A 16,334-nucleotide genomic window follows, 5' to 3' on the forward strand; every position below is an offset into this window, starting at 1 on the left:
GTTTATGTGTTCCATGATGATATGTTCCATGGCCTTGCAGACCAGGCTTGTTAGGCTAATGGGGCGGTAGTTCCCAGGGTCCATAATGGCTCCCCCTTTGTGGAGTGGGGTAACCGTCGCAGTGCACCATTCAGTGGGCACAAAGCCTGAGGTGAGGTATGATTGAACATGGTACTTAGGTAGGGTGCCAGTTCATTCTGTAGTTCATGTAGAACGCAGCCTGGGATATTGTCAGGTCCCACGGATGCTGTGTTCTTGGCTTTGGAGAGTGTGTTTTTTACCTGTGCAGCCGTGATTACAGGAACTTTGCATTCTTCCTGTATAGAGATGGGACCTCTAGGGGGAGAGAGGGGGGTAAAGTTAGCACTGAACCTATCTGCCAGGATGTTGGCAATATCAGTTGGTTCTGTATATTTAGTGCCATCATGCTGTAACTCAAAGCAGATCTGAGTGTTCCCATTTAGATTTTTGATATAGCTATAGAATGCTTTGTGGTTGTCTTTAGAGTCAGTGGCAATTTTGTTTTCGTAACTAGCTTTGGAGGATTTTATGAGGGATCTCAACTTCTTACTGAGGTTGACCAGGGAGTTCCTCCAGTCATGGGATTTTATTCTTTTTACTGCAAACTAGGAACCAGAACAAACTTAATAAAATGAATGAAACCAACAAGCACCGGTCCACGCCAGCTTCAATTCAAAGATTGAATTGAAGCTGGCGTGGACTGGTGCTTGTTGGTTCCATTCATTTTATTACATTTTACTCTTTTTTGCAACAGTTTCTTTCTTCTGTTGTAGAGTTTGTTTATGGCAAAGGACCACCAGATTGGCTTCCTTTTTTTTGGAGGATAGCATCTTGGTTCTATTAGGGATAGCGTGATCCATGCACTCGTGTAAGTGCTTATAAAGTGCATTTGTGTAGGATTCAGTAGTCATACCTCAATTGTCCATCTGCATGGGTGTCATGAAGTTTGTCACTTCTGTCTTAAGAAGTGTGAAGTTGGCTTTGGAGAAGTTTTTTACGGTGGTTTCCCTAATTGGGAGTGGGGGCGGGATGTGGATGTCTAGGGTGATTAGCTTGTGGTCGGATCTGACCAACAAGGAATTGACCTATGGTGTGGAACACCGGTTGCCCATGTTGGTAATGACCAGGTCTAGGATATTGTTGCCCCTGGTGGGGGTGTTAATAAGTTGATCCAAGGCGTTGGAATTTATGAATTCCAGAAAACGTTGAGCAAAAGAGTTGGTACATGAGTAGTTTTCCCATTTAATGGTGGGGTAGTTGAAATCACCCATTATTAGGGTGTTGGGGTGTAGCCTGATACTTTCCAGTGTATCAAGAAATGAGGAGTGGGAATCCTGGGGCATGGTGGGGGGTCTGTAGCAAGCTACAATTTGGATTGTGGTCTTGCCCAGAGTTAGTTGCACTTGGATAATCTCGGATGCATTATGCTGTGCAACTAGCCTGGAGGTGTGGATATCCTTAATGAATATGGACATGCCTCCATCTTTAATGCTTTGTTCCGGGTTAGGTGGCCGAAAGGTGTGGTATGAATTACAGCCTGGTAATGCAGGGGTGCTCTCTGGAGCTTTGAACCAGATCTCTGTCACTGCACAGATGTCAATGTTCTCCATTTTAAGGAGTGCCTCGAGTGAGTGCATTTTGAGATTTGGACTTCTAGCATTGAGTAGCATTACCCTCAGATTTTGCCTGCTCGTACCTGTTATGGTGGTGAATTTGTCATTTGAACCTTGCCTAAAAAAGGCACTATAGGGGTGGCAAGAGCCTTAGCCAGTATCCGGAATCGCAAGGGCGACAGGTGCAGGCCATCTCTGGCAAAGCATCGTGGTCTGTCGATCATGTTATCCCAGGCAGACAAATACTGGATCCCCTTAGAATGACACCAGAAGCTTAGCCAATTGTTGACGTCAATCATTTTGTTCTTGTACTGTCGTGTCATTCTGGGTGATGGCAGGATGCTACTCAGGGCTAGGGTCATACCTGCCTGAGCTACAAGATTGGAGACCATCTCCATGTCTCTTTTCATGTAGTCCAGGGAGGTACGTCTCAGGTCATTCACACCAACATGGACAATGACAGTGTCATATTTGTACTTGTGGTGGAGTGACCTGAGTGCATGCATTATGTGGCGGATCCTGGCACCTGACAGGCAACTGACAGTAACTTTCTCCTTGTTTAGCCTGGTGAGTGGGACATCAATGTGCCTGACTATAGAGTCACCTATGACTAGAGTGTTGGGTACATTGTTATGCCTTATGGGCTGTGGTTGAGTGGCACACTGAGTTTGTGGGTTATGTGTCATTTGGGTTGTGTTGGGGGGGTGGAGTTTGCTTGTGTTTCTGCTTTGGAGGTCCCTGATGCTTGGGCAGGTTTTTATTGAGAGCCTCCATGAATGTAGGTGTGTGTTTTGTGTTTCTATGTGTGTGTTTTGGTCATGTAGGTTTTGAGGGACTATGTGATAAGTATGGTGTGGTGCAAGTGTTTACCTTCTCCTCTTGACTGTCTAGTCCAGTCTTGGGTGAAGAGAGCTTTGCGTCCAGTTTGGCTATATAAGTGCATCTCTCACAGGTTGTAGTGTTGGTGGTAGGAGGAGAGAGTTGTCTGTGTACATGAGGCAATTGCTGCATTGCCCCAAGATGCCCAGATTCATCAGGTAGACAGGAGAAATCACCAAGAGCTGACCCTTAGACATGCCTGGATAGGTGCTTATTTATTAAGTACTAAAAATTGCTTTCCTCTAGACAAGTGAGGAAAGTGAGTGCAGTAGTAATTTGCAGCTTATTTAGTGCTTACAACAAGTTCTGAACAAGTGCTGAGTTCAAAAAATAAAGATTTGAGTGCTGAAACTAGAAAACTGGCTAGTTCTAAGAAACAAAATTAAGTTAGAAGGCTTCCCTCCAACAAAGAAAGGCTTGGGGACTCAGAAGCTGACAAACAGTCTAGACCACTTACAAGAAAGGCAGGAAACAAGCTTACATTTTTTTTTCTTTCCCAGATGCTTTCTTTGTACAGGATATGATCTCACTGCACTCAGTTGAGTGAGCAAATGAGATGGGCCCAGGAGTATCCAAACACAAATTTACAAGAGGGGCGGGCAGTTTCAAAGCCACCAAGATTAACACCAAAACAAAACCAAGGAGGGTGGGTGGGGAACTAACTGAAAAAACAGAGTCAAAACGTCCAGTTCAGTTAATATTCAGTGCAACACAAATAAATCAATTAGATGTCCACTTATTTGATATCTTATGCTTATCTGAAACTTGGCTAAAACCTACTGTTAAGGACAATGAAATCACCCCACCAGGTTACAGTATAACCAGACTTGACCGCACAGCCAAAAAAGGAGGAGGGGTAGCTATCCTCTATAAAACAGAGCTACAGGTTACTACTCTAAACCTAAACCCATCATCAGACAATAGTGCTGAAATACGTATCACCAAACTGCTAATCAACTCTTATAAGACCATAAACATTATCTGTATATACCTTCCCCCTGGCAATAATATTAGTACACTTGAAAATATCCTTAACTGGCTTTCCACAAATCTGCCACAAGAAACCTTAGTCCTAGGAGACTTCAATATAGACTGGATGACCTGCTGTAATATACACCCTACCACCCACATTAACCTTTATGGCTTCACACAAACTATTAATGCCCCCACTAGAACTAATAGAACCAACTAGAACCAACAACAAAGAAAGTACCTTGGACTGGATACTTACTAATAATCCTCATCAAATGTATAAATCAGGGACCCTCCCAGATGACCTCAGTGACCATTCACTAACCTATATTATCAGACATAACATCAACCTAACTCTCCCTCTCTCCTACAGAACTATATGCACCAAAAAGCATTTTAACCCAGAACTTTTCCAAACTGAACTTAAACAATGTAATTGGTCACCATTAAAATATCTTCCACTCAATGAAGCTGTAGAATACTTTAACACTACATTCCTAACAATCCTGAATCATCATGTCCCATCACGCTCACTTAGAAATAAAACTAAACCAGCACCTTGGCTCACCAATAATACTAGGCAAAAAATCCTTCTTAGAAATACATCCTGGGCAAAATGGCGTGCTACTAAAAGTCCTTCAGATCACCAGACCTTTAAATATCATAGAAATAACACCAAAAAAAGTCATTTTATCAGACAAAAAGAACTTCCTTCAAACACAGCAAACCTACCACAACGCACCTCAAAAATTTTGGACCAGCATTAACAAACTCCTTCACCCAGGTCAATCAATCACTCCCAACCCACTTGGCTCTAACCCTGACAACCCCTTACAAACGGCTAATGCCTTTAATTCTTTTTTCACTGATGCTATCAAAAATCTTGCTAGCCATCTTTCTCCCAATACCTCAAATCTTCCTACTTCAACCACTATCCCACCTCCTCCATTTAATTTTCAACCAGTGTCTACTTCCTTTATTTGTTCCCTTCTCCTAAAATTAAAACCTACCACCCCCTCAGCTGACCAACTCCCTGCCAAATTCTTGCAAAAAGGAGCTAAAGCCATCACTTTCCCCATTTCTATACTGATCAATAGAACCATAAATGAAGGAACTATCCCATCTATATGGAAAATTTCCCATATCATTCCACTACATAAAGGGGGGCACTCCAATGACTATTCTAACTTCCGCCCAATAGCTCTGCTATCTCCCCTTGCAAAAATAATGGAAAAATGTATCCATAAGCAACTACTCTCACACCTTCTCAACTATGACTTACTTGCCAACTGCCAACATGGTTTCAGACCTTTCCACAGTATCACCACTGCCCTGCTATCCTTCTCAGACACCATCAACAATAACCGTAACAATAGTATTCTTTCCTCAGCAGTCTTCATTGACTTATCGAAAGCCTTCGACATGGTTAATCACCAACTGCTCCTGCACATACTGAAATCCCTTTCATTTGATCCCCTAACCATGAATTGGTTTAAATCTTATCTTGAAAACCGCCAGCAGGCTGTATTGTGGCAAAATAAACTGTCTGATAATCTACCCATCTCCCTCGGTGTTCCTCAGGGATCCATTCTAGGTCCACTCCTTTTCTCCATTTATATTAATGACCTACAAGCAGCAATACCACACACCACCTGCATTCAAATATGCAGATGACTCTACCATTATCTGTACAGGCTCCTCTGAAACTGAACTTAAAACTCTAACCCAAAAAGCTTTCAGTACTGTAGAACAATGGTTCTTAAAGCGCTGCCTCCTTCTTAACCCCCAAAAAACTAAACTCTTACTTTTCACACCAACCCGAAAATCCACCCCCATACATCTCACACTTATATCAAATGATGGCACCATCATCTGTCCCGACCTAACCATTAAACTCTTAGGAATAACAATTGACAACAACCTCAACTTTGATACCCATATAAACAACGCAATAAAATTAGTGAACAAAAAACTGGGATCCCTTTACAGAATTAAGCCCTTTCTTACTCCAGTAGCTAGGACTGTTACAACCAGAACCCACTTAATCTCAACTCTATTCTATGCCTCCCCCATATATACTAACCTTTCTAAAAACAACCTCAACAAACTGGCCACATCCTATAATAATATTGCTAGATTTGCCACAGGCTCCCCTTTCAAAACTCATCACTGTCTGAATCTAAAACAACTAGACTGGTTAGAATTTCACAATCAGCTTAAATTTCTACAGCTCCCCATAGTTCACAAGGCCCTGTATAAACCCACCCACACCCCAATACTCTCTACCCTCATTACTCCATATAATAATAATAAAAAGAACCTATGCTCCTCAGATAAACTACTTATTAATACTTCAAGATCCACTCACTCAGCAGGCGACTCCCTATACTCTAACTCTGTAGGAAAGCTATGGAATGTACTACCGACTGAACTAAGATCACAAAGTTCTCTTTCACTCTTTAAAAAGAATCTAAAGCTATTCCTAAAGAAACACTTGCTATGCTCCTGTACTAAGCCTGACTAACCTCCCTCCTTCTGAACTACAACTACTCCTTACTCTAATTTTTTTTTCCTAAACAAACATAATACCATGTTATCATAAAGAATATGTACGTTTACATGGATATTGTATCTTATGTACAATACCCTTGATTCCTACTGCGAATTCCATTCCTGCTAAGACTAATTATTTTGTAAAAAAAAAAAATATATTATTTTGAAACAACTGCTTTTTTATGTAATAACTTTTTTTTACTTTTTGCACATTTTATCAGCTACTATTTTTATCTGTTATTACTCTTAAAGTATGTATGTATTATTATTATTATTTCTATTTTTTATTTTTGGAGCTTTTCTCACAGGGCCTCTACTGAAAATGGACATGCATCCAGCTAGACTAGCCCGGTCAGCAAATGTAAAATAAAATAAATAAATAAATAATTAAATAAAATAAAATGCTGTAGTATTTGAAATAAAGTGCAGATAAAAGGTACTTAAATTCTCTTATACATCCAGTTTAATACAGCTAGATCTTAGTCAGCCAAAGCTCAGGTTTTAAGCAGAAAAGATTCCAAAATGTACCACTTAAATAGGCAGTAACAGAATATCAGTGAATGAGACTACCCCCGACTGCAATTACTGTCTATGCAGGAATTCTAACAAGCACTAAAATCTAGCAAGCACTAACTGAAAAAACAAAGTCAAAACTTCCAGTTCAGTTAATATTGAATGCAACACAAATAAATCAATTAAAATGCTGTATTATTTGAAAAAAGTGCAGATAAAAGGTACTTAAATTCTCTTATATGTCCAGTTGAATACAGCTAGATCTTAACTGGCCAAAGCTCAGGTTTTAAGCAGACAATATTCCAAAATGTACCACTTAAATAGGCAGTAACAGAATATCAATGAATGAGACTACCCCCAACTGCAATTACTGTCTATGCAGGAATTCTAACAGGCACTAAAATCTAGCAAGCACTAACTGAAAAAACAGAGTCAAAACTTCAAGTTCAGTTAATATTCAATGCAACACAAATAAATCAATTAAAATGCTGTATTATTTGAAAAAAGTGCAGATAAAAGGTCTTAAATTCTATTATACGTCCAGCTGAATACAGCTAGATCTTAGCCGGTCAAAGCTCAGGTTTTAAGCACTTATTTTATTCCCTTGTAAATTGTGTAATCAATCTCTCTTCCCAATCTTTTCTAACTCATCTGACTGATTCTTATAGTTATCATACCCTACTAATTATTTTTTTAACAGCAGATTCTGTTCTAGATTCAATTAAAACTCTACCAATGCAGGTGTTTCACTTAACATTCCCCTGTCTCTATCTCTTTGCCTATACTTTGATATCTATCCCTGGTAGGGAAGGCAGTCTGTAGCCTGCAGTCTAAATGTTTTCTTGGCCTCATCCCATGCTGTTACCTTTCCCTCTCTAGTTATTTGCTCCCAATTTGGTTTGTTTACCAGTTTTGTCCAAATCTCTAATCTCTGTACCACTACTTGCAGTAATCCCTATTGGCAAAATATATTTTCTCCATTCTTATGTTAGCCTAGTTCATAAAATACTTTCTGCTACTTTATGAATATAATATTCTGTATGTCTGTTGCTATTCTCATTAAGGTTCTGGATCTAAAATCCCACTCTCTCCTTAATTCTTGAATCCCCCCAACATCATCATCATCCCATTCCTCTTTGAATTATAACTTTCTGCATGTGTCATGTATGTGAGCCTTGTGTCATGTATGTGAGCCTTAATTGTTTATCTTTAAAATATCCCTTAAAATCTGGTAATCCTAAAACACCTTGTTCTATTGGAAGGATCAACTTGTACTGCTTACCCATTGGCCTCTTGTCCTCCCAAATTAATTCCTTCAACTCTTTATTAATTATTGTTCACAACTTCTCCTTTAGTTGATAAAAGTATCACTAGTATGAAAGTCTTGAGTACTAACAGCTGCTGTATAATCTTCTCTCTCTTCTTTGATAACATCTACATCTAGTAATTTCAGGTTAGAGATAGAGTGGAGGAACCCAATGGGGGAATCTCCCCTCTCCACCTAGTATATGTTTTCTCTAGCATGGCAGTGTTTTATTTTAATCATTCATTCCTTCATTTTTTTGTTGACTGGGTTAGTCACACTTAAGCTAATGGCCTTTTTTCAGGGTAACACACGATAGTATTTCTTCTACTAGGGGAAATTTGGCCAAGCTTCCTGAAACCACCTCTACTCTTTTTGATTGGTTCCATTGAATCTTTTCCAGCCTTCTGAGCTACCACCAACTCAAGCAGATGGAATTTTGGTTTAACATCTCTTCCAAAGGACATCTTCCCCATAGGTCTCCTTGAAACTTAACCAATCTATTTGGAGGTTGAACAACCTAGGATCTTCTTCCTCCTATGTGCCTTAGGAAGTTGGCAGTTCTGTCTCCTGTCCTATTAAGGCAGGTATGAAGATTTCTCTCTTAGAGGAAAGGTAGCTCATTCTGCTCATTTAGTGCTCTAAAGGATTCTCACTGTTGTCCTCCTGACCTAAAGCTCCTCCCTAAAGGAGGCTGCTTTTCCCAGGATTCAGTGTTTGCTAAAGTGTCATACTTTTGAGAATAAAGGATCAAATGTTGTGACTCCAATTTGTTTAGCATGTTGCCTGCATTTATCATGGCTTTTTCATGGAGGCAAGTTTTTTTTTTGAGATAGGGAGACATTGTGGACCAAGGTTAGTTTCTGGATAGGATTTTGATTAGAATAGTTAACCATATTGTAAATCTGAGTTTGCTTTGGTTTCTTAGAATATTGCTTGCTGTTAAATAGAAGGGGAGTTGTGAGGTGAACATTTGGTGGGTGATCATATGAAGGTGTGTGTTAAGGGGATATGGTGGGAAGAAATAGCAGACCTGTTAATGGAGGTAAGCTTTACTCATTCACTTTGAAATGTGAGCAGAAATGTGTTTTTTTTTTTTTTTTTTTTGCTTACTGGAGGAAGGGAGGTAGAGAATATTGGGGGAATCAAAGAATGGATGGGCATTTTGTCATATTGAGTGCCTTTATTGAAAAAGGTTAATAGTTGGCAGCACAGTGAGGGAAAGCTGTGATCTCCAGGAAGAATGCTTGATTATGAGAGCTGCTTTGTAAGTTCTACATGATAGCTACTGTCTGATATTGTTCTTGCAAGTGTAGATAGATGAGAGAAGAGAGAAATGGGAGGGATATGTTTTAACTACTTGTTTTATTAGGCAGTAATCAGTGGTGAAAAGGATGATTTGGAATGGAAGGATACAAGGAGAGGGTCACAGTAAGCTGCCTATCGGGCGCTAGAATCCGCCACATAACACAAGCACTCGGGTCACTCCACAGCAAGTACAAATATGACACAGTCATTGTCCATGCTGGTGTGAACGACCTGAGACGTACCTCCCTGGACTGCATGAAAAGAGACATAGAGGAGCTCTCTGATTATGTAGCCCAGGCAGGTATGACCCTAACCCTGAGCAGTATCCTTCCTTCACCAAGAATGATGCCACAATATAGAGACAAGATGATCAGCTTTAACAATTGGCTTAATGTCTGGTGTCATTCAAAGGGGATCCAGTGTCTGTCTGCCTGGGATGACATGCTTGACAAGCCACGCTGCTTCAAGGGACGGCTTGCACCTGTCACCCTGGGATTCCGGATATTGGCTAAGGCTCTTGCCACCCCATAGTGCCTTTTTAGGCAAGGCTCAAATTCTAAACCTACCACCCTAGAAAACAAAAATGGGAAGAAATTGAGGGTAATGCTGCTCAATGCCAGAAGTCTAAATCTCAAAATGCACGCACTCGAGGCCCTTCTCAGTATGGAGAACATCGATGTCTGTGCTGTAACTGAAACCTGGTTCAAGGCTCCTGAGAGCACCCGGCACTATTAGGTTTTACCTCATATCATGCGTTCCGGCCCCAAAACCCGGACCACTCCACAAAAGGAAGGGGTGTATCCATATTCATAAAGGATACTCACACCTCCAGGTTGGTGGCAACGCATGAAGCTTCGGAAACCATCCAGGTGCAACTAACAATAGGCAAAACTGCTCTACAAATTGTAGCATGCTACAGGCCACCCTCTCAAACTCAGGAACCCCACACAGCCTTCCTGAAGACACTGGAGGGTATAAATGTATCTCCAAACACCATCATATTGGGTGACTTCAACTACCCGAATATAGACTGGGAACATTACTCAAGCCCTAACTTTCTAGCCCAACGGTTCCTGGAGTTCATAAATTCAAATGCCATGGAACAGCTAGTCACTGTTCCCACGAGAGGAGAAAATATACTAGATCTCATTGTCACAAACATGGGGACAAAATGCTCCACACCGAAGTATATCCCTCATTGGTGAGATCTGATCATAAACTAATCTCACTGGAAATCCACATCCCGCCCCACCCCAAACAAAAAGACCATAGTGAAGAACTTCTCTAAAGCAAACTTCACACTACTCAAGACTGGTGTGGTATCCTTCAAGGCCCCTGAGTCAGAGGAAACCACAACCCAAGCTGCGGAAGCCCTTACAAATGCCTTCTATGAACACCTCCAGGACTGCATGGATCAGGCAATCCCAAATAAAACCAAGACTCTTTCCACAAAGGGCAAGCGTCCAGTCTGGTGGACCCCAGCCATTAACAAACTTTACAATAAGAGGAGAAAGCTATTACATGATAGAACAAAATCCATAAAAGGGAAGTCACCCTGATCATTATTAGTAAAAAATACGAGCACTCATAAAATCAACTAAGGCCAATTTTGAGAGAAAAATTGCCATGGATTCAAAGGACAATCATAAGGCCTTTTTCAGCTATGTTAGGAACCTGGGTGGAAACTCACAGATATGCTCAGAATTAGTCCAAAATGATACAAAATCACTGAACCCACAGACATTGCCAACATACTGGCAGACAGGTTCAGTGCAAACTTCACCCCTCTCCCCTAAAGGAGAGATAACTATCCCAGCCGAGTGTAGCCTCCCGGACATCTCAAATGCGCAGGTGAAAGCTGCTCTCTCTAAAGCTAAAACACAGCATCAATGGGACCGGATGGTGTCCCCGGCTGTGTGCTACACGAGCTAAATGAGGAATTAAACCCGCACATAAGGCAGCTGTTTAATCTCAGCCTTACCACAGGATACGTGCCCAAGGAGTGGCGTCGGCAACTGTGGTCCCACTCCACAAAGGTGGCGCCTCACGGACCCTGGTAATTACCGCCCCATAAGCTTAACAAGTCTAGTCTGCAAAGCTATGGAGAGGATCATAATGGAGCTCATAAACAAAGATATAGGGGACTTGCAGACATTGGACCCGACCCAGTTTGGCTTTGTCAAGGGAAGATCATGCCTTTTGAACTTGGTCGACTTCTTGAAATAGTCACCAAGGCCATTGATGAGGGAAAGGCAGTCCATACAGCCTACCTTGACCTTGCAAAGGCTTTCGACACAATACCCCACTCGGGTATTGTAGAAAAACTTACCAGCTTAAATGTAAACCCATATGTCACAAGATGGGTTGCAAACTGGCTTAAGGACAGAACCCACAGGGTTAGAGTTGCTGGCGCTGTGTCAGACTCCAAGCCGGTCACAAGTGGTGTCCTACAGGGCTCGGTCCTTGGCCCCCTATTGTTTGGCATCTACTTCTCAGAAGTACAGGCCAACATGGGAGGACTTTGGCTGACAAAGTTTGCAGATGACTGCAAACTGGGCGCCATAGTGGAAAGTGCATCGGACACGGATATCCTTCAGAAGGGACTCACGGAAACAGATAGCTGGTGCCAGAGCCATGGCCTGAAGTTAAACGCCAAAAATGTATAGTCATACCCTTCGGGAAAAACAAGGTAACCCCAAGCTACCATATAGGTGGCAATCCACTAAGCACAGAAGAGGTTATCAGGGACCTGGGGACCCAGGTTGACAGTGGCCTTTCTTTGACACTCACATTGCTAAAGTGGTTAGAAAGACCTTCTACATTGCCCACCTGATCATGAAGGGATTCACATCCAGATCTAGTGAGGTCATTGTTCCCTGTACTCTTCACTTATCAGACCAATGATCGAGTACAATGCCCCATTCGGGATGTATCTCACCCGACATCTGCAGCAATTGGAGAGACCCCAAAAGTTCCTCACCAAAAGGATAAAGGGACTCCAAAATCTGTCATATGCTGCCAGATTGAAGAAACTCCAGCTCTATTCAGTCGCATACCGTCTGCTCAGAGGTGACATGTGCCTGACATACAAGGCCATGTCCAACCCGAATTAATGGACATGCTCCACCTCAAAAATCCAAATCCACCAAAACCACTAGAGCAAGCGACTTAAACCTTAGCACGGATATAAATAGGACGTGCTGGAGGGATAGATTTATCACTCAGAGACTCCCTATGCTGTGGAATAAAATCCCGGTCCATGTGAGGCAGAGCACCTCGCTGACTCTGTTCAAGAGAAATCTAGACCTGTGGATGGGAGATCGTAGGTTTACCCCGGGAATCATCTCTGGGTCACTGCTGGACAGAGGCACAACAAACTAATGGGCACAGTATTTTTTCATATAAGGGGTGGCGTAAGCCACAATAATTTGGGCTAGGCTTATAAATGCCTTAGGGCAGATAGCCTAGTATAAACCTATGAACCTATGAACCTATAATGTCATTGCTTTTAGTGTGATTTTGAGGTAAGAATAAGTGAGGGGATACTGTAATAACACAGTTGTAGCAGCTGACTGATACATTTTTAATAAAGATAGTGATGAGAGGGAAATAGCATAATGTAGGTGTAAGCTACAAGATGGATTCCATCTGATATTAGAGAGGTTGAAAGAGGTGCACAGATGGTTTGCTTGTTGGATAGCTGATGGTATTCAAGTATTATTTATGTTGTTTTTTTTAGGAAGAAGGGGCAGAAGTGGGCATAGAATTGAAAGTTATAAAAGTTATAAGGGGGTAAAATGTCTGGGGAATGGGAACGGTCAGCAATCAGAGAGAACAGCGGTTAATTAGTGCACTAATGTGCACTACAGCTACACCTTGTAGTGGTGGAGTATAAAAAAAGTTAAGTAAGCACTATGTTTCCCCTAATTTGCTTAAGAGTATACCCTAACAGAAACACATTAGTGCCACCTGGATCATTCACATGATTCACACATTGGCACATATCCAAAATACCATATATTCCTGTAATGGACTCCTCTTAGGGTTATCTGTTTTGGGAAGAAACACCCAACAAACACAAACACACACACACACACACACACACACACACACACACACACACACACACACACACACACACACACACACACACACTAGATAGACGTGTCTGTATTCAAAATTACCATGCAAATATGAAGGAGGTCGAATACAATATGCTGATTTCCTTATGCAGCAAGCAGAGCTAGATACACCCTAGATCCCTAATGATGACCACCATCCATATCCCCAGACCATGCAACAAGTGGCCTATATCTCAGCTCATGCAGAAACGTGAATTATAGTGGAGTGTGTATTTGGCCTACTGAAGGGAAACCACCACTATCTAGACACCACAAGGGAATGCTGCAATATAGTTCAGGAATCTGCAGCAAGATTTTTGTTGTGTGTGTTGTACTGCACAGGATCATAATGTAACAGATGGAGTAGCAGGGGAAATCTTGGCAGGGCCTTCCATGTCATTTGTTGCAGAAACACGCTTCAATACCAGAAATTGGAAGATGAAAGAGTCATTTGTCACATTTCCTATTTAGGTAGAGTACTTAATTAAGGAAGGAGTACAAACCACCTGAAAGGAAAAAAGGGTGCCATTTCACTTTTTTATTAATTATTTTCTCATGTAGTTATACCAGTGTACACCAAAGAGGTGCTAAACAACAGGATCAGAATCTTCTGGTTTACATCAAGTTTCATTCATCATCACTAACTAATTTAGATCTCAAAACCTTGGCCAAAATTAGAAAACAGTAGTCATGTGCAGTTTCATTATATCTTCTAATATTTTTTTAATTCAGAAGTCATGTAGCCAATTGCATTTTAAGTACAAAATCCCATCCTGCAAACAAAAGTTATTAAAATACAATACTTTGCTCTGCTTTTACAATGGTGCACTATAATTTCATGTTAATAAATCCAAATCACCAATTCTCATCTGTAAATGTGTGCTGTTCAGTGTGTACTGAATAAACCTTGTTTTGTACTATGGAAGACACAACCTTTAGTCTTACCATGTTAAAGTACACGTAACTGTTAACATCTATTATATTTAAAGATTGCCAAGAATTCAGTTTTAGAATGACAGCTCTGCTGGCCTAGAGTGAGAAGGACCTAACTATGATCCAAATGTTGTTTGCTGAATTAATGGCTTGGATACCTGCTGAAGTTGGTTTGGGGAGAAAGAAGATTCCTTTTATCATGGTGAGGTGTAGAATAGGGCCATCCTATGCCCAATTTCTTTAAAGAGTGCAAGGTATATTTGGGGCAGCATTTGGGATGTGCATCTACATTACAAGTCATAAATGCAGTAGTCTTCCTTATCAGGTGAATGGAAATATGCACATATGAGAAAAGGCATAGTGGCCTTTGTAATAGCATGGGTTGTAAATCTTCCACCCAAGGGTAGGGACTATAGACTTAAAGAAAAATATCTTCATTGCCAGGATCCTGGTGAAGGCACAAAGAAACCACTCTGGCTGCTTGGATGACAACTGCTCCGGAAATGGGAGAAGCTTGATGCTAAACAGGCATGAGGCAATAAATATGAAAGAAAAAAATCAGCTGTAAGTATATATTTATAGGGAGCAATTGAGTTCATCACAGGTTAAACATGTCAAAACACAATATAGTTGACTTTGAGTCCCTTTCTCCAAGGTATGTGTAACCTCATAGGTAGTTTGCACAAGAATGTGTCATGGTAAAAGATTCTCATATGGGGAGGGTAAGGGATAGAGCCTAGCAACTGTTGGCAATAGCAATATCAGAAATGTATCAATGGAAACACAATCATTTGAATTGTACTTGTCATTGTTTCATTGAATCAATCTAAACAAAATGAAGAGAATGCTGCACCATACCTGACCCTTGAACCAATATCTTCCAAATAAGTGCCCACATAGTGAAGACTCACACTAAAATCCAAAAAAAGAGCCACAACTAGCCAAGATACAGCAATAATCCGAACTTTAATAAAACAATGCCAAAACTGTAATAAGAACGATTAAGCTGTTTTGTCTAGCATGCATCAATAGACTTCATCAGAATCTAAGTAAACATAATAACAATCACATTTAAATATCCCACTGTAAAAAAATACATGCTTAATTTTATCCAGTCAAAAAACACAACTTATTTACCCAACAATTGTTAACTATATTATATTTACACGTTTTAAAAAATATTATTTTATTTAAATATAAAATTAGAAGCTTACATAAACAAAAAGAAAAAAGAAAAGGGAATTTACATTAAACCTTATACGAACGGAGCTTAAGAATATTAGAAATAGAAAGGTAATCATTCAGACGTGGGGCTTGAAGGGCATTGACCTTAATTTGCCACTTCAGCTCTTTAGCTTCTATCAAATCTTCCCAAGGTCCATCTCTTATACTTTTGCCCACTATATCTACTACAAAAAAAAAATGAAAGATGTGAGTAGGAAACTGCATAACATGTTTATATAAGGCACTGTTATTTTTGTTTTTCAAATCCAGATTGTGCTCATATATACGATCTCTTAAACATCTTTTTGTTTTGCCAATATAGAAGCTATTATTGCATAATTGGCATTAAGCACTATATATCACTGCAGTAGAATTACAGTTACTATGATAGAATGATTTTATTTTCACCTTGTTGATAATCACAGAATAATCCTTTTCTAATATATATTTACATTGTGATCCACAAGCATATTTGTATGTACCTCTTTTCTTATCAGATGTAAACAGTATATCATTTTCAGGCATATCAAAATATTGTTTAAAGGATCTAGCTTTCCTATAAGCAACCACTGTTGCTTGACCTAGTGCTTCCATCATATTATCAAAACAAGAGATAATACTCCAATTCTTTTTGAGTATATATGCAATATTACTACTCTTACTATTAAAGGTAATGATAAATGTCTTAGAATAATCTTTTTTCACTAGAACAATCCTTGACGGACTAGATACTATATTACTCACTCTTAATAAAGGTAAATATATACCATTAGTTATTTTGGTAGACACCTCTTTAAAAATTTCAGTAATAATGTTAATAGGGTACCCTCTGGAAATAAACATAGATCTCGATAGATCTCAATTTCTGTCCTTCTTTTTCAAATAATGTATCCT

At 40.2% G+C, this 16,334-nt stretch overlaps 1 protein-coding gene across 1 annotated transcript in view; it reads left to right on the top strand.

The window, feature by feature from the left end:
* The window catches only part of GNG4 (G protein subunit gamma 4), a 938,259-nt gene that overhangs the window by 683,181 nt on the left and 238,744 nt on the right, over positions 1-16,334 (top strand). The gene's annotated exons all lie outside the window — the stretch shown is intronic.

Source organism: Protopterus annectens, chromosome 1.part1, assembly GCF_019279795.1.
Source record: "Protopterus annectens isolate FY-2018-M chromosome 1.part1, PAN1.0, whole genome shotgun sequence".
Lineage (NCBI taxonomy): Eukaryota > Metazoa > Chordata > Ceratodontiformes > Protopteridae > Protopterus > Protopterus annectens.